The sequence below is a fragment of the Oryzias melastigma genome, linkage group LG16 (genome assembly GCF_002922805.2).
Source record: "Oryzias melastigma strain HK-1 linkage group LG16, ASM292280v2, whole genome shotgun sequence".
Lineage (NCBI taxonomy): Eukaryota > Metazoa > Chordata > Actinopteri > Beloniformes > Adrianichthyidae > Oryzias > Oryzias melastigma.
The window spans coordinates 1,820,394-1,840,135 of record NC_050527.1 but is presented as its reverse complement, the minus strand read 5'-3'; the positions used below and the strand labels follow the sequence as shown (position 1 = coordinate 1,840,135).

The 19,742-nt window shown below is 39.9% G+C and overlaps 1 protein-coding gene across 1 annotated transcript in view; it reads left to right on the top strand.

Moving 5' to 3' along the window:
* Positions 1 to 4,370: 4,370 nt before the first annotated feature.
* The window catches only part of si:ch211-107n13.1 (uncharacterized protein LOC798535 homolog), a 22,834-nt gene continuing 7,462 nt past the window's right edge, over positions 4,371 to 19,742 (top strand). The window contains exon 1 of the mRNA XM_024268396.2: positions 4,371 to 4,586. The gene's annotated coding sequence lies outside the window, so the exon portion shown is untranslated. The remainder of the gene's footprint in view (positions 4,587 to 19,742) is intronic.

Genomic DNA, 19,742 nt, shown 5'->3' with positions numbered 1-19,742 from the left:
ACCATCCACATTTTAATCATCAGAACACAGTGGAGTCACAAATATACATCGTGAAATGTTCATATTGGTAAGATTTTCACTTTATGAAATCAGTGACGTCATATCCGACGTTTAAAAAAAGAAAGAAAAGTACTGAGCATGGTGTCCAAAATGCTTTTAAAATGCATAATCCCGCACTTTAAAGTTTTTTAGTAGTCAGGGAATAGGGTGGGAATTCGGGTATAGCCTTAGGGTCTTCAAACTGGGACGACACTCCCACTCGATGATGTCATCAAAACTCGCCCGCCATTCATGTTAGCGCTTAGCTTTCAGCACTCGGAAAATACATGACAACAGTTTTATAACTTTAAAAAGTCATGGTAAAACAAAAAGTTATTACTTAAATTTAAATGTAAACTTCCTCACAATAGGGTCTCCTCCACATAGACTACCTCTCAAGGGAGGCGTCCTGAGGGCATCTAATGCATCATGTTTAAAGCAATTTTTCCAATTTCTGTACTGGCTTCCTCTTGTTTTAGATGCTCCTCCCCGTGTGGAGGAGCGGCTCCTCCCAGGTGACCATCATCCTGCAGAGGAAATTCATTTCAGTCGCTTGAATCTAATCCTTTCTGTCATGACCCAGAGTTCATGATCATAGGTGGGGGAGGGAACACAGGTTGACCAGAACTTTGCCTTCTGACTCAGCTCCTTTTTCCTTCTTCACTACAACAGATCAATACTGCTCAACTCCTGGGATCACTCAAGCTCTCAACCCCGCTCTCCTGGCATAATTGGGTGGCAGTTCATGAAGAGGTGAAAAAATACTTTAATTCCTTTGGGAAAGCAAATTTTATGAGTAAAAAAATATATATTTTTCTCTAATTGAATTAAAGCATCTTGGTTGGTTTTTGGGTGGCATTCAAGAGGCGATGGTAAACAGCAACAGTTTGAAAAAACACAAAAATGAAGAACTTGTCACAAATGTGTCAGATGGTGGTTCATGCAGGTCTGCAGAAATACCAACACCCTGAAACATTCAGTGAATGCCTGTGTGCCCACTTTATCCCATCCAGGGTCAGAGGGGTTTGTTGGAGTCAAACCCAGCCATCACGGGTGAGTGGAAGCGTAAACCGGACAGGTCACCAATCCATCAGAAGGCCACACAAGAATCCAGAATCCAGGCCGTTTACAAACCCCAAACAACCCCACAGAGAACATGTAAAGTTTCAGAGGAAAAAACTAGCAATTTTACAAAAACAGATCTGGTAGGTTGAAGCTAAAGCGAGTTTACAAGTCGTTCTCCCACTGATAAACATATAGTCAGCTTATACCTGAGTCATAAGTGCCCTTACAGGTGGGTAAGACCTGTCTGCAGGTGGAAAAGGGACAAATCTGTACGGAGCGCCCCACATTAAACTTTAAGATCGTAGATTGTTCGGTAAACCTGTAGAGTAAAAAGGTTAAGATACATTTTTGTACATTTTTATAGTTGCTATGACAGATTGTAGTAAACACTTAAACGAAACATAATATGAAACAGAGGCAAGTACAGATTTTTAACCCAAATTCTAAACACTGTGTGAGGGGCCACACTGTAAAAAAAAAAATGTTGTTTTTACAGAATAATCCTTCCTTGCCAATAGTCCCGCCCTCAAAAATGTATGATAAACCCCTGCAGGGACTTTAAGGTGAACACAAGAGCCTCAATGAAACTGAAAGACACACCTGTACTCACTTTAGGATTCTCTCTATGACCCTCCATGAACCCAGACAACCCAAAAACCTCCCATTCGGGTGAATGTGACTAAGGCATAAATCAAGCAGAGAGCTAGCTGGTAATAGTGAATTATGCTGGGGGAACAAGTTAGTGGAAGTGAAGGTGAATATAAAAGGCTAACAGAGTCAAAAAAGGGACAATGGTTACACATATGGACTTGCACTGAATCATTTTTTACATTTTAGATGCATTCAGTACCTGATACCTAAATATCACTTCAAAATGAAGATGTTTCTTTAAAAAAGTGGTCACACATGTGGAAAAAATGAACATTATTCATCCTGACTTGTAAATATGTGACTTTATGCTTTGAGGGAATCAAATCACTAATTCATAATATGTTTTAGCAAGACTCTTGGGCTTCAACTGAGAAAAAAATGCACGATTCTCTGAAAGAAACAACTTCTTCCTTCAGTGAACATTTGTTGGAGGCTGGACGTTTTGTCACCATCGTTTGGTTTCCCCCACAAACAACCAGTGTGACCTTTCACAGTTGTGACACAGCAGATCCTTTTGGGTCCTGGGTGTACCCCTGTAGTCTCTCATTACATGATGTTTGGTTGCTTTCACTGGATTATCACCCTGAGTTAACAGGCTCTTAAATAACTGACTGGCACCAGAAACCACGATTGGAATTAACCACCTGCTTCACTGGCTGGCATAACGCAGCCAGGGGATGGATGGACGGAGGAAGGAAGCGTCCTGCTGGGGGGCGGGGATGGCGTCGAACGAGGCCGCTTGCCACCTCGGAGACGGCACCCAGCAGGAAGTGCTGTTTTCCTGTGTTGATGCTGTGAGGGCAGAGGTCGGGGAATGGGATGAGCAGATCGTGTTACCGCTTCCAGATGTGGCCGTGGACAGGCACGGCTCCAGTCAGGCGTCGTCCCAAATGAGGCGTGACAACGCCGACGTCTGACTGCTGAAAGGTGAATCACTATGCTGGGAAGTGTCAAGCTTGCTCAAACCATGTGCTCCTGTTTAACAGGCAGCACATGTACATTATTTTGTTCATTCATTTTCTTCTCAAGTTCTTCTAGATTTTTTAACAACACTGCAGAAAACACAAAAGGCATATCTACACATGATTTATAAATCTCTGTTTTTTGGAGTCTGGAGATGTTTCCAGTGCCTCTGGAGCGCCGCGCTTCCTCCGTCTGCTCTGTAAAGAGTGATGAGCTTGGGAATGGGAAACAGGTGTGTGTGTAAAATGTGGGACACACTCCTTTATCTTACTCTGTTTCCCTCTCTCTGCAGTGGGGGTGGCATGTTCAGCTGTGTTATGACAGAGATAGTAAAAGGTTGGAAAACAGGATCGCCAGGGCAAAAATAAAGAGATCTGTTTTTCCTCTGGTTATTAATCTCCGTTTCTACTTTTACCGTATTTTCCAGACTATAAGTCACTATAAGTTTCCTAGATTTGCAGGAGTGCGACTTATACTCAGGAACGACTTATTTGTGATTTTTTTAGACATAAATAGGCTCATATATTCATCATTTTTCCCACCTACAACCGGTTGCATTTTAGCGGTTGTTTTCCACTAACAGCCACTAGAGGGCACTGTAGGTTTGAATATCCATATTTGCTGCTGTCAGCTACGCAGAAGAAGAAGTTCTGTTCAAAACAAATGTTGGTGATTATCTAATCATTCTCCTCATGGACTTTATTATGTTTTTCTTATTTCCATCAAGACATTAATATTATTGTTTTTATATTTCTCTCCTAATGCGGGACAACAAACCCCAAAACTACGTTAAAAACAGAGCAGCTAAAATACTGTCATTCATATGCAGCTCCTGCAGAATAGAAGGTAACAATCGCTGTAGGAAAAAAATGAAAACTGCTGTCCTGAACCCAGAATGGAGAGATGATAAGATTTTGTAGAGCTCTTTAAAATAAATAACTTAACCTCTCAACATCATCCGTATATCTTCCATGTATTTTAAACGAAATAAACAGTCAAAGCCTCCATCATGTAACCTATAGCGATGCTATGTCATTTTTTTTATTTTACTTTCCCAGTAGTGTTTTTTTTTAAGTTTAAAAATGTAGTTTTAGAGTGTTCAATAAATATTTATCCTGTTCGGCTGCGACCTAAGGTGTGTTTTGGATTTTGGCCCCTTGTGCGATTGAGTTTGACACCTCTGTTATAGTCTCATTTGATGCTTTATTGTGCTGCTATGTTTTATTTTTTGTTTTTTACATTTGTAAAACGTTTTTATGAGGCACTTTAAGCTACTTTTGTTGGAAATGTGCTCTAAAAATAAACATTGATTTGATTAAAACAGACAGAAGTGAAGAGAACAGTGAGTAAATCATGATGATGGTGGTTTTCAAGCTCAAAACATTCATTGAATCTTGTTGTTTTAATCACTGGCCACATTAAGGGTCTTAAAGGTGCTCAGGTCGTGTGTGATTAGCTGTAATTCCTGGGCTATAAAAGCTCAAGCCTTTGAGGAGGATGTGTGAAGTGGGCTGTTTCAGATTCACTATCAAACAATCAGTAATGATTGATCAGCATGAATGAAAGTTTGCAAAGAAGGTGACCAAAAAAAAATCATTTTTTTAATGAGATTATAATTAGGTTTTATTGTAAAGAACTTACATTTCAACCCGACTTGTCTGGTTAGTGAGGTTACAGTAAACCCCATTGCTCATGCGCCTCGTCCCCGCCCACCCTCTCCACTGCGGGACTCCCTCATATCAGCGCCGCGCGCCGTCAGTGTGCCAACAGCCAGCGCGGAGCGCAGAGCGCAGCGCCACAGCCACAGGATCATACAGCCTCACTGGACCTGGAGCACAACTCCTGAGTAGACACTGTGAAGGATTAAGGTAAGCATGTCTGCGCCCTCAGACGAGGGATTTCAGTGAGGCGATCAGGTCGGAAGTTTGGGTCAGTTATCGATTAAAGAGAAGTGACGCGCTGGGATGTCACGGAAAGAACGAGTGTATCAGTGCGCGGTTGGGTCACAGCTGAGGTGATCGATCCTCTTGAACTCTGCTCAGGGTTTTTTCCTCCTTCAAATTCTAAACCTTTTCTTTATGACCACAGTTTGTCCTCGAATCATGTTTGAGATCTTTATGGGATGTTTGGGCTCCATAAGGTCATTGACAGTTCTGGATGTCAGGAGGCTTATAGCAGCATAAACAGATTGAAGTGCATTGGTGTATTTATGAATTCCAGTTTAGCTAGAAGACAGTGGGATCAGAGAAAGATATATATATATTTTCCTTTCTATGCTTTTCTTGCAGAAAGGCTTTCTTGATGGTCAAGAGAGCGTTACTTGAGATCTTTCAAAAGAACAAAAGTTAGCTGGGGTGGGCCACCAAAGCCTCCCATGCCCCCCCCCATTAAGAATGAAAAGAGTGTCTCTGCTCAGGAGACAATTGTGCCCCCGGGGTCAGTTCCACCTTTACGCACCTCTGCTGCTGCCCCTTCTCCATCTGTGGGGGTCAGAGGCTTTTAGACAGCGTGGTGGTCAGACTAAACAGACCACACGTACATCATAAACACATAGGTGAGCAGCAGCGGGAGGTTTAATTCATGCTATCTGATGCAGCTCATGAGTTGGCAGTGCATCCTACTCACCTTCCAAATGGTAGAAATTAGCTTTTACTTTCCTCAAATTAAATAAAAAAAAATCTGTCTCTTCAGTTACGAATTTCCTCTTTTTAATCCAATTTTTCTGCATCATCCCTTTTTTATTGATGCATTAACTTTCCACTGAAATCTTCTGGAATGTTTACCTGAAATCCACGGTGAGTCACAGGTCGTAAACACCTACAGCAAGCGCATCCCTCCTTTATATTCATCATATTTTAAAGGGCAGAGTCTGATTGTTAACACACCTCTAAAATTATATATTTGTATCAAAATTATCAAACGGAAACCTGCTGTCTCCTGGAATCACTGACATCATTCCTTATGAAATCGCGTTTTCCTTGTTGCTCAGTTTCCAACACAAGCCGAGCTGTCGGTGGGGATGTTCGTGATGCAACGCTTGAATAAACCTGCAGCCGCTTGTTGACTTTTACGACTTTTACTGTGGTGCTGTTGCATGTCATAGTCTTACTCACTTCTGCATCCACCAGAGTCATAAACCCTCCAGAGAAAAGCATCATAAAAGGACATTTTACACCAATTTTGTTCCTAGAAAAGATAATAATCAAGTGAGCAACATCACTGTTCACTGCACAGAAAGAGTGAAGGCTTCTGGGTATTTTAAAAGTTCATAAGTTAGCTCCACCAAATGTTCAAGGCTGTTGCTTTCCTGAAAAGTGCATTAGTGAAAACACAGCCTTGCAGCAGAAACATCAAACATTAATTCTGTTAACCTTGTTTTTTCTTTTTTTTTTGTAGCATAGCTGAAAATAAATCGCCTCCAACTTCTGGCGGGATGCTCGACTTTCTAATTAGAGGGGAAAATGTATGCTGTTAATGACATCATCTTCCCTCTGGTACTGGAAGTGTGAGTCTGCATGAGTTTGTGTTGCTGCACAGCAGCTGGTTTCAGACAGTCGAGTGAGACTTCAAACGTCAAACGTCTGGCTTATAATTTAGGTTTACAACCTCTCGTCACCCACTTTGTGCATCAGACTGTAAGAACTTCTACACTTTTTAGAAAAAAAAGTCTTGTTTACATTTTAGATCAAAATAAAACAAAAGTGAAGAAACTGTTTCAGGAATGGCTGCGTCTAAAAAACTGCTGACTGAAAGGAGGGTTTAAACCTATATTATCTGGGTGGCAGGCTGCTATTTTTAGTGTTTTGTAAACATCGGAACATGGAATCATTTTTCTAAAGTAACAATTTTATGTGCAAAGACAGTTTTTTTAAATTTGAGTCATTTGCATTTGTGTCTTAACCCAAAGTGGTCTAAATTTAGGACAAATTCTTACTCGTCTTGAGTTTATTTTTAGGAGCATACTGTTTAAAGCCCCACTCTAACCATATTCTCATCTACTGTAAAATTGTTCCCAATGTTTTTTTTTTTTATGATTATGGTGCTTTTAGCCAACATAAAAAGCCTGTGTTATTTTTAAGAAAGATTCAGCAGAGCAGCAGGAGTTCATCAGTAATTCACCAATGGGTCGTGGGTGGGACTGATGGCGTGGAAGTAACGCTACATTAATTTCCCAGCATTCCTTTGTTTACACTCTCTCCCTCTAACTAATGCAACGGTCATAAACACAACTACCACAGCGCGATGGGGAGGCATCAGCAGAATCTTCAAGATTTCATTTTGCCACCCGATTTTTTTATTCGATAGTGTGGTCATGAATGCAGACGACGGGGGTCTTAAGCCTCATTTCCACTGAGTAGTCCGGTCCGGTCCGGTATTTTGAGCGTTTTCATTGTAAAATGGACCCATTAAACAGTACCGACCCGTACCTCTTGAGGGCCCTCATGAGTGTGGGTCCATTAAAAAGTGGAATGGACCAGTTGGGGCGGAGCCACTGTAGCCACCTGTTGATTGGCAGAAAGTGATGTCAACATTAGAAAACGCTAATATAGCACTCTTTTAAGCTAACGTTTCCAACAACGGCATTCATTTTATCTGCCCGTAATCTTCTTTCAAACAACATAAAATATCTGTTAGAAGTAAAGGAAGAAAAAGACGAGCTGCTGGATGACCTCCATTGTTGTTCTCCAATGATGCAAAGACACACTAGTGGTCTACACCAAGCTGTGAAAACAAACCGCTCAGTGGGAGTGAAGCTTAACTAAGTGGAAACCCTCGCCACAATTAACTGGACCATACCGTACCACTCCTTACCATACCGGACCGTACCGTACAGCTCAGTGGAAATGGGGCTAAAGGTGCAGAATTATATATACTACCAGGCGACCAGTGGGACTTGATATGAACAGCTGCTGTCCAGAGATATTTACGCATCGTCCAGTCAGAGCTGCTGTCGGCTGGCGATCTGCCCCGCGCCGCCTAGCTGTCACCCGATTTCATAATTGGCATGACTGCCACCACGTGATCTTGAAATGTCTCGGGCGGCCACTGACCAATGTTGACTTTTAGAGATAAATCATCCGGTCTTCGTATATGTTTTCTTTTTTTGAAACTTCCATAGCCACCGCTTGGTGTAAAAATACGACTATCGACTCCCAGTTGCAAATGCTGCATAATCTGATGAAAAACTTGCATTTAGGTCGCCATGCGGTGGAATTTTGGGATATGTGACCGTAGCCTTACAGACCCTAATTACCCCAAGCTAACAATAGCATAGCAAGAAAAAAAAGAAATATCGAAGTTTTCCAGACATTCAGCTTTGAGCCAGATTGTAGCTCAGATGAGAAAGATGAAGACGTTATTGGATCTATTTGTCTTCAAGTGGAGGATTGGAGGAAGTCTTTGCTCCGCCCACATCTGCTCCTGATCCATCACGATTTGAACAAAAAAATACTGTTTTAATCTGTTTAATCTTTTTATATAGTTCCTCCATCACGAGAAAAATGCCACAAGAACATGCTAAAAACACATCTCTCATTGGAGAGGGTCTTTAACTGACTTAGGAAACAATTCATACACATCCCAATGAACTTGTTTTTGGTGTTTAGAACTGAACCGTCCTCTGTTGTTACATCACATGGATCTCCCTGGACTCAAGGCTCAATCCATAATTCATCGAGGCCAAGGAAATCATGAAACATGATCTGACAGATCTCCATCTCCCGACTGTCCCCTGCGAGTGGGTGACAGCTGTGTGAGCGGCTCTTCTCGCCACTGCTCTCACATCACTGTAATTGTTTGCAGCCCGACTGGGCGCCTCTCGAGCTCTGCCACATCCCATCACGCTCAGCCGTGCCACGCTTTGACCGCTCAGCCGTGACCAAGATGACACAGGCCTGGACATTCCTTCCAACACCGGAAGAGAAGGTGGATGCATCCCTGGATTCTTCCGGATGTTTTTCGGATTTTGACAGAAGCGAGGGAGGGGTGAGGCCGCAAGCGGAGAGGTCTCTTTCCCTTAACACGGGGGGCTGTTAGCTGGGAAATAGCTTGGTTGATCGGTAATGAGGGAAGACAGCGGGCTGGTTCAGCGGAGGTTAACAGCTAAGCGTAAATGGCAGCAAGGAAAAACAGCGGAGCTGAGTCTCGAGCCTTTGTGCCGGAGAGTGTGGAAGATTTCTTTGTTGCCTCTTAAGAGAAGTTTGGGTGGTTGGAACTAAGACTGGTTTAAATTCGTTTTGTAAATTTTTAAATCCAGTTCTCTAAAAAATAAATAAATAAAAAATAAAAAAAATTATTGCTCTAAATCTGAGAGTCTCTTTGCTCCAAATGGAAATGTTCTTACACAGCTTGACTCAAATCTGCTATAAAGGAGAAAAAAAATCGAATATTCCCTTTAAGAATTTTTAAAGAGAAAATCTGGTATAATTTCCATCTTGTAACAGTATATGGATGACAGTTTTCCTCCTTGAAAACATTTTAAAGTGATCATTAAAGACCCACTCAGATAAAAGTGGTGTCCTTAACATCTTCTTGTGGCATTTTTTTACATGATGGAGGACATATATAATAAAAATTAAGCTTAAAAAAGCATTTCTGAGGATTTCTTTATAGGAATCATTGTGAATCAGAAAAAAAAGGCTGTTGTAAAAAGCTTGTAGCTGTGGCGTAGAACCTACAACCGTAAGCCACAAGCCCTGTGCTCTTCTCCATTGATGCATCCACTTGCAGACAAATCCATGTATGTCTTTGTTTTCCTTGTCTGAACTGGATCTGGCTTAAACGTATTAGATAGCTAAATAGCTCGCTATTTTCGTTGCATCAGTAATGCTCCCAGTGCAGCATTTGACAATGTTTGAACTTTAAGGACAGTTTTTTTGTTGCCAGACAGTCACTTGTCTTATAAGTGTCCAATCAACCATGTCAAAGTTTCCGAAATGAAAGTTTGCTTCCGCAAAAGCAGCACGTAAAACCTCTAGAATGTTGTCTCAGTTCTGGTCCAAACTCTTAGCTCACACCAGGGGTGTCCAAATCCAGGCCTCGAGGGCCAGTGTCCTAAATGTTTTCCAACCAATCTGCCATTGAAGCTCCTTATTGGCTAAAACCACCAGGACTCCCCTGACTTACACCATTAACTGTATCTGAGAACTTCCGACTCCAACCAAATGAAATCAGTTTAGTTGCCTTTTTGTTGCAATATGGACATGTTGGATCATTGGTCTGAGATGGTGACCACTCCTGCCAATCAGGACAGAGTCCACACCCCTACCGCTTGAAAGTAGACTCAGGAGATTTTTAATGTTGGGTGTGAGACAGCATACTTTTATTGAAGCATTTGGTAAAACTTGCACTACAGAAAGAAATAAGGATTAGCAAGAATATGTTAAAACAAGTAGCCAAGCATAAGATTAAGTAATAGCTGTTTATTTCTCCATCAAACTTTGTGGGCTTCTTAAATCCACTTCCTGTGTGGAACGCCAGGGGTCCAGTTCTCATTTACAGTCAATGGCTTACACCAATTTTTAAAAGGTTAAAAGGAAGAGTAGCAAACTCCATTCCTCATGGGTCAAATCTTCCTTTCTCTTTAGCTACTGTTCTCCGACAGTTTTTGATTTGTTGAACATTCGTTTTTTAGGCAGGGATAAGTAATACAGTTGGCCCTTGAGTCCTAGAATAACAGCTACTATGGGTAAGAAAAAGTTTAGCATTGCAAAGAGAGATTCAAACCCCCCAAATCAGTAGGAAAAACATGCGACGATGCTAACGTTACAAAGCTATGAATGACAAACAAAGGTCATTATCAAAACCAAAGGTGGTTCTTACAATTAGTGTAGCTTTTATTATGTCATGCATTGTATTAGCATTACAATGATACCCTCTGTGAGAGGCTGTTGAGGCAAAACCACGCATATAAACTTGCAACATTTGTCTAAAACAACCAAATTCAAATTAAAACTAATGATTCTGAAATTTGTTCAGGAAGTTGTAGCTTTGTCTTTGCAACACTTAAGAATTGCATGTTTAAACCTGAATCACGTATAAAACAAATTGATTGCTCATGATACAGCATCAGGACTTTTCCAGAACTTTCCACGATATTAAGGCTTTTTTTGCCACCCAAATCTGGTTCTATCCGGATTTTTACTTTCATTACATTCTGTAACATTTGAATAATGATGGAAATCTCTCAGCTGCATGAGTCCGATTTAATGAAACCGCTCCCACACATTCCTGATGCTGGAGAAGAGCTGCTTTAGCTCCTTGACTGTGAAACATTTAATAATTGATGACTATGCTGAAGCACTCGCCCTATTATTTAGTAATGATTATTTAATAATGTTTCTGAGAACCGTGATCACAAAAAGCAGGAATGACTGACCACTAAGTTTGCTCCAACGTAGCATATTTTTCTTTTTAGTCAGAATGTAGTTCAGCATTTCAATCAGAAAGGTTATAGTCTTTGCTGTTTTGGTAATCAATCAGTGGTGACACATTTAAAGCAGCGGAGTGTTTACATGGGCCTGGTTTGGACTGCAGTCACAGATGACCCATGCAGTGTTTGGGGAGCATCTTTACAGCCCCGTCACAAACATTCACAACTCAGCGCTAACCTTTTACTGCTCACATCAGCAACATGTGTTTAGAATAACTCTGCAAATGTGGCAGGCGTTGTGTTGGTAGCCTGCTGTGCTTGTGTGAGGAGATGGATGGATTACTTACAGAAAGATTCTCTGCTCTGACTCTGAAAAGGAAAAAAAAAAGAAGTATACACTTAAACTTTACCTTTCAGTTAGACTTTACAGAGCCCTCTCCCATTAAAGGGTCTGTTATCCCTCTGTGATCCAGACACAGGTCTAGCAGTGTGAAAAATGTGCCGACTTAGTGAAATAGAACATCTGGCGGTGTGCCAGACAGCGCTGCCTCTACCAGCTAAGAGCTAAATGAGAGTTCACGGTGTGCAAACATAATTTACGACTTTGGAAGATGTGAAGATGTTTGCCTGTGTGATACACTAGATAAACTCTCAGGTTAGGCCTTGACGGTTTTTGTAGCTGAGGTCTTTTTGACCTGCACACTGCTTCCCTAGATTACAAATGGGCTACAGGTCACTGAGGCTGTAGTTTAGAGAAGCATCAAAACACGGGGTCAAAGTGGGTGTCACGCTTATAGAATTTAATTCATTAATTAATTAAATTGTTTGGTAATAACATTTGTGCAGATAAATATTCTAGGGATTTTGTAGGACTGCATTATTTAAGAAAAACTTCCATTAGTGATCAATAACTTGTGATACATGAACAAATATCTAAACAAAATTAATAAATTGTTACTAACAGCTTTATTTAAATAAAAGTCAACATAAATCATACTGCAAGTTTTCTTAACAGGGAAGAACTTGTATGTCAAAAAGCACTCCAAAGAAAAAATATTGTCTTTCTGGAAGTACTGGTCAAAACTTAAGAAATATGTAGGTAGTGGCAATTTGGGATTTTTTAAATAAAGCATAATTGTTTTTCTGTACATGCATTTGTGCAAACATTAATTGTAGCTATTTATCGGGATGTTGATTAAATGTTCAATTTATTGTATAGTCTTAGTAATGAGTGTGCTTACCTTTTTACTCCATATGTATTCAATTTGACAATGTTAATAAAGTATTGATTTTAACAGCATTTTATCAGCATCTGATTTACCTTTAAGTGCTTTAGCAGGAAACGTAAACAGAGCATCATAAAACTTTATACGTCACTGCGGTTGAAGGACCCTTCCTGAGCCTCACAGAAAAAGGAACTTGCCCAGTTGGTCGATAAAGGCAACAATAAATCATGTGACCATGTAATCTTATCTGCCTGAGCTCCAGCTTGGTGCCACAAACGTTGATAAGGACCTGACATATTGCATAATAGTGGTAATAGCGTGGATGTACAAGTTAAAGTAGTGGCTGAGTCTCACGTAGGTCTTTTTATGACTATTATCTTTACTAGAAAACTAACATGGTCAATTCAAATTAATGTTTTAGAATTTTATATATTTTTAAAGTTTGTAGTTGAATTTATTTTTAAATGTTGTTTTAGCAGTACAAACCAGGATATATTTAGGCTTTTATTTTCTTATGAATTTTGAAGGTTTCTGACGACAGGAAGAAAAAACGTAAACATTTTTAAACATTAAACAGATATGAAATTTCATAAAATATTAAAGTAAAGCTGTGTGTTCTGTAAAACTTTTCAAGAAACACAAAAAATATAAGTTTTACTGCATCAGTTATCAGAAATAAACCAAAACAGTTTAGATTATGCTTAAAATCAATATATTTATTTCATAAGATCCATCTATTTATCTTCAGAGCCAACTGGGGTTAACCCAGAGACTGTTGGGCGAAGGTAGGGTACACCCTGAACAGGTCAAATGCCCAAAATATGGATTAAAAACATATATTATGAAAATTTCAAGAACATTTGTTCCAAATTCTACCTAAATCACAGACAAAATTTAGTTTTTTTTTCCAAAGTTACAAGTAATATACGTGTTTGACCTTAAAAATGTCTCTGTAATGAGTTGTTCTTTATCGAGAAAATTTACTCTTGTTGCCTTTAAAGATAATTTGGAATCCCCTATTTTTGCTGTTAGTAAAATCATTTCCAAACTACAAAGAATTTTTCTTTCCTCCATGATGTTTCAAGGTACCACTTGATGCTCAGTCCGCCGGGTTGACATGAACCTGGTCATGCTGCTCTGCCTTCATGGGAAAAGTAGGTCACATCCCAAATTAAGATCGATCACGATCCACAGTTGTGAGATCCCCCAGCTCTATTTCGCCTCCTCTTTGTGTAACTAGCTGCACATACAGGCGGCACGTCACAGTCCTCGTCTTTGTTGTTGTGGTCCAGTGCTCAGCTGTGCCTGCAATGATTTGTTTGAATGACAAAAGAGCTGCAGTAGACAGTTAAGAGCCCCTGTTGTTGATTTTACGATTTTGAGAGGGAGGGGGGCTCGTTCAGGTCCGGGGCTCCTTAAGTCGTCCCAGGTGGCTCTGCTGCTGCGGCTCCGCCTGTCTGGAGAAATCCCTGAGGTGGACCCGGCGGCTAATGAAGGCTTCACAGTGATGATAGGATTTAAAATTAGCTACCCCTCTTTGTTTCTGTGGGGGATTGTAACTTAAGTACATTTCATTGTCGCCGCGTTGTCCCTTTCGCTCCCTGACTAATGAAGCAGAGCAACCAGGTCAACACTTTTCTCCTGACCTGGAGGAGGACAATTCGCACGCACCATTAATAATGCAAAGACGGGCGCGTCCTTTTGTTTGCAGGACAGAAGAGCGCACATCCTCGGCTCCACCCTACTTCATCGCAGACTTTTTTAAGGTCTCAAGTGTTGCTTTAAAGTGTGCAAAGTCATGAATCATGGTTCATTAGAGGCTTGTGTTCACACAACAGGGAGTCAGTGCGTGCAGATCAACACACAAAGACATTAGTAAGATAGGCGTTGTAGTTTGTGGTTGTTACACTACAACGTTCTTTAAGTCCCACTTTGATCATCTTTTGATCTACTGTAAAAGTGTTCCCAGGGGTCTTTAAATTATAATGATGCTGTTTTTTAGCTAAAAAATAATAATAAAATTGTGTCGTTTTCTTGAAAATAGTTTCTGCAAAGTGGCAGGAGTTCTGCAGAAATTTGCCTCTGAGTTGTTGGCAGGTAGTAAGCCTGCACTTAGTTCCCATCATCCGTTTATTTACACCCTCTCCTGCTAGCTTACAGCCCCTCAAACCCCCAACAAGTGCAACAATGCTGAGCGACATGGGATAGTGGTGATCAATAGTGAGAATTTGATCCGATACCAAGTACTTACAGGGCGAGTATCACCAATACTGATACTTTATCCTTGAAATGTATTATGGAAAAATGTTGGATACACATTTTTTTGTTATTTAAGTCTATAATAAAACGCAGGATTTTATCTTTACTGAACATACATCAAATATAGAACAATGTCTTAATACAATTATAATAAGTAGAAAACAGTAACTAGTGCAAAATTTAAAAAAAGCAAAAATGTAATAAAAAAAATCAATAACAGAACCACAAACATATATTAAAAAATAAAATAAAAACAGTAATGAAAAAAAGTAACCAAAAGCAACGCTGTAAGAAATCTAAAAATATCAACAACGCAACAAAAAAAATCCTGTAAAATTCATGTAAATATGAGCCTCTTTAATGACTCTCTATGCTCTCCAATGAAGCCGGAAGAGCAAGGTGTGAGGACGTGTTGCGTTGTGTCTGGCAACAGACAGATGTTGCCAGATTGGGCAGTTTCCCTTACAAATTGGGCTGTTTTTTGCCCAATCCTGGAACACTACAGACAGATTGCGCCTGTGTTTGCAGCTCACCGCTCCACTAAGGGATGGGTCAAATGCAGAGAACAACTTTCACACACAACTACTAACTACAACTAGTAGGACTGTAACTTTATTAGAAGTATCGAAGAAAGACTGTGACAAAAGTATCAATCTCACCGAGCTAGTATCGATACTTCACCTTGGTATCCATACTCTTAATTTGTATTTCTATATGTCCTACACCATGAAAAAAATGCTACAAGAACACCAAAAACATGATTTTCCTTGGAGTGGGTCTTTAAGAGGTTGCCAGGTTGTCATCAGCAGATGCCCCTCATCCTCCCAAAGATTAATCTGACTGAAGAGGAATCCAGAATCCACTCCCAGATGATTCCAAGTGGATTTCTGTGAATTTATTAACATCTTATCTGGGTTTTCCCTCCCTGAATACATTTTTTCACAAAGGAACTTGGATTAACCTCATGTCTGAGGCCTCCTTTGGTCTGCTTGCTGAAGGGCCACTGAGTTTCCATCAGGTTCTGTTCTCATGAAGCAAACACTTCCTGGATTTTCTTGTGTTTACTTTTTCTTGGGGGCCACCACTTTCTCTCTACAAAAAAGAAGAGCATCTGTATGATTTCACCTGACAATATAACTGATAACACCTTGACCTCCCCTCGTTCTGTCGGTCATGCAGTTTGATGTGGCTCAAGCAAGGCGGCTGATTAAAAAGTCAGGGCTCCCGCCACATGACAAGTCTGTTTCTGAACATTTGGATGTAGGATGACACAAAACATCTGGTTCCTCTTTAACTGTGGGGTGGCTAAGCCTCCCCCTGCAGGCGGGGCTGTCATGGGGAGAAAAAGCAGGAGGTAGGAGAGGAGAAGACAAACACTGTTTTTATTAATAAACAAAGATTTTTTTTTTTTTTTTTTAAAAGGAGCCACACACGTAAAACATGTTTTCACAGAGTTGCACAGTTCTATTTAAATCAGCATGACATGCATTTATTTATGTTTCTATTTTAGAAAGTTGTTAAAAGTTTCAAATTGAATGATCAAAAACCTCTTTTAAAGACCCAGTTCAGTGAAAATCATCTTTTTGGTCTTTTTTAACCTGTTCTTGTGGGATTTTCCTGGTGATAAAGGACATATATTTTAAGAAAATTCATCCTAAAATTGTATTTTTAAGAATTTCTTTTTTCTCCGATATTGCTCGCCATTTTTGGTACCGGTAAAGTTTGGTTGGGGTTGTTAGGCGCTGTAAACTGACAAGGACTGGGTCTTATAAAATAATGGATATAAATAGATCTAAGCTTAATAAATCAATATTTGATCCAGAGATCAATCTAACGCATAATGCTAAAGTCTGCTAGCTCTCCATCTAAAATGAATATTTTCTGCTGATCATCACTAGCTCTTTGGATAAATTGTGTGTTGTGTTAGTCTGGGCCGGAGCTGTCATAGCAGACTCTTCGTGGAGGGAGCACTTACATGAGCACGTTTCCACCCGCTTGTTTTTGTGGGTATGGGAGGATTATTCTTAAATGCATCAACGGATCAAAATACTGCTTTGGGGTTCTTTATAGTGAGGAATGAACAGTAAAATGTACTTAAAACCTCAAAACGTAGATTTTAATGGGAGGGCCCCTTTAAATAAAGAAGTTCAGAGTGGGACTTTAAAGGCAAAGCTCTGTTCTGAATAAGCACAAGATCCAGGTCTGTCAGAAAAGACTGCAAGTAAACATAAAACTCAAGCAATTTTAGCCAATTTTTGTCAGATTTATCACTAAAATGTCACTAATTTTCACATTTTTCCACCTGGTAAAATGTGTCTCCATGTATGTTTCCCAACACCAAGTCGGCAAAATGCCACAAGAAATTATTTGTTGTACATATTTTTGAATATTTATAAAGTTCCAGCCGCACATGAGTGAGATATTGTGACTTTTAACCCTTTTTTAACTAACTTTTCTCTCATAAAATGTAGTCTTTTGAAGTATACTTCAATACTAGCACGGCAGTCTACTTGAGGGTTACTTTTAATATGAAATGTTCCAATTTTGTCCGAAGAACTATTTAGTTTGTATACTTCCTCCACATGGTCTATAATAGACAATACACAAGTATACTTTATAAAATAAACTTCAAGCGTACTACTTTATTTAAAATTTAATTCACAAAATCCTGTCACTTGTGTCAGTGTGATCAGGGGCTGTTGCCCTAATCAAAACAAACTTTATTGTTCCCCCTGATGTGGACAAAAGCTTTTGAAGCGCTCACATACAGAGAGCGAACGTAAACGGCGCTGGCAGGAGGAAGACTCTCAGACAGAGGTCAAACGCGTGTGAACAAGCTCGGCTGCAAATGAAAGGGTGGCATGGTTTGGCTGCGTCAGGAAGGAGAAGGTGGAGTGGTGTTTGCTGTGGAGATGGGAGCAAATGCCGGAGTTCAGAGGTTAATGACAACATTCTGTGAGAAACAAAGGAGGTCATGAAACAAAGGAGAAACTCTGAAGTCCTCTCACGCTTTTCACAAGCTTTACGATCACAGCACAAGTCACTGGATACTAATTTGTCTCATTTTGCCCCATCGACCTAATGAGGGCTTTTGTGCTTCAATTGCATGTATGTTTTTTTTAAACATATGCACAAATGTATGAGCAGTAGTTTTCACACAGACATCGTAAAGAGCCAGATTCAGTAATTGTGGTGCAGATTTTGCTTTGTGCTCTTTAGGACGGAGCTGAAAGCAAGAGATAACCTTTGAAAGCGGCTGGTTTCCCTCAAGCTCCCTAATGTCAGACTCAATGATTCCACGCTGGCCCTACAAGCACAGCTCAGGATTTTCACTTAAAGTAGGCCAAACATTTCCACGTTGGGTTAAAACAATGTGTTCTTTTTTTTAATCAAACCTGAGTAGAATCATTTTTCATTTTAAAATCAGATGTGGAACAGATTGTTCAGGAGGGATATCTAATAAATATACCACACACTGTTAACCCCAATCCCACTTCCTCCTCATTTTCTGCCCTTTTTTCCTGCTTCATGCCCATTTTCATCTTTCTTCTTTCCCACACCTGTTGGGAGACATTTTTTCCCAGAACCCCCCCTTAACAGCGCTCGACTTTCCCGAGCCCTAACATCTGGAAAAACTAAGCAGAATGCCAGCCCCCCCTCACTTCCCCAGGTAATTTATGGTGGCATGCCGTCTTGACGGGCTCTGTGAGGGGTGAGCAGGCGGGCCGAACGAGGCTGGGGTGAAACACAAGCTCACCTTCTAAAGTGTCAGTGGCAGTTATGTGTTCAGCCAGGAACTAAACAATCAGACTGAAAAACAACATTTTAACATCAATCCACAGGCAGTTAGCGAGGTTTCTCAGAGTTTGTAATGAAGCTTCCATGAAACTCAGCTCTGTATAATCTTCTCCGGATCTGAACACAGATTGTCTTCTGACTGCTTCCACAGGAAATTGGTTTCAGTTATGATTAAGAATTAGTTTTTTGTAGGAGGACTCTGTATTTAGTATCAACCCTTGAATTGTATTTTATTAGTTAGAAAACAGATGCATTTTCATAAGGGATTTATCCAAAGTGGTGACATTAATCTGCAAATCTGCAAAAAGGAAAAACATCTAAATTTATTTGTAATGCCTCCGTTTGTTAATATTATTGCAAATAATCACCGAATTAAGGACCCCCTCTAATAAAAAATCTGTTTTGGGTGTTTTTAACATGTTCTTGAAGTATTTTTCTGATGATGGAGGACATACATTAGAGATATTAAGCTCAGAACTTCACTTTTAATCAGAAAACTCTCAGCAATGGGGAGGGAAAGTGGGGCGGCATTGCTCAGAGGTGAATGTGTAATAGATTACTTCCGCTCTGCAGAAACTATGACCTAGAAAACTACAGTTTTTTGTTTTTTTTGGGGGGGGGCTAAAACTGCATAATCATAAAAAAAAAAAAAAACGATTTTACAACAGATTAAAACATGATTGGAGCGTGTCTCTGAATGATTGTCTTCTCCATCATCAGCAGGGATCTTGAGCCTTGATCGTTGTATTGAACTTGTAACCTTGTTGGACTTAAATATCTAAATAATAAAAAAATAAAAAACAGAAAATCTATACATGCTAACTACAATCTTTTCCTGGTTAAATTTTAAACCAGAGATTGTGTTGCAATAAGGTCAGATCACCAAATCACCATCATACCATTCATAAACAAATTAATATTTCAAAGTAAACTTACCAGGTATCCAATAATAGATTTGAATAGATAAACCATGTAAATGTGATACAGTCTTTTAAAAACATCTAGTTTTTCTGCTTATATGTTCGACGAATTGTGAAAGGAAGTGGAGAAAATGTGAAAACATTAGGAGGCGTGAAACAAACATGGCTCTCTTTGATGACAGCCATATGTTTAAATTCGTCTTGACATCCCTCCAGGCTCCTTATGTTGGCTTTACTGCATTTTAACGACAGTTATTTTTCTTCCCTGTGATGCAGGGATGTTTGGTTTGTGCACAAAGTCAGACAGCTGTGTCCTGCAGCAAGGATCCATATATTACAGCTTCTTTTTGTTATTTTTTTCAGCTTTTGAATTTATTACAATAATGTGGGCTTGAATTTATGCTGACATAGTTTGTATAAGTCATGATAATGTTGAGGAAGCTGTGCAGT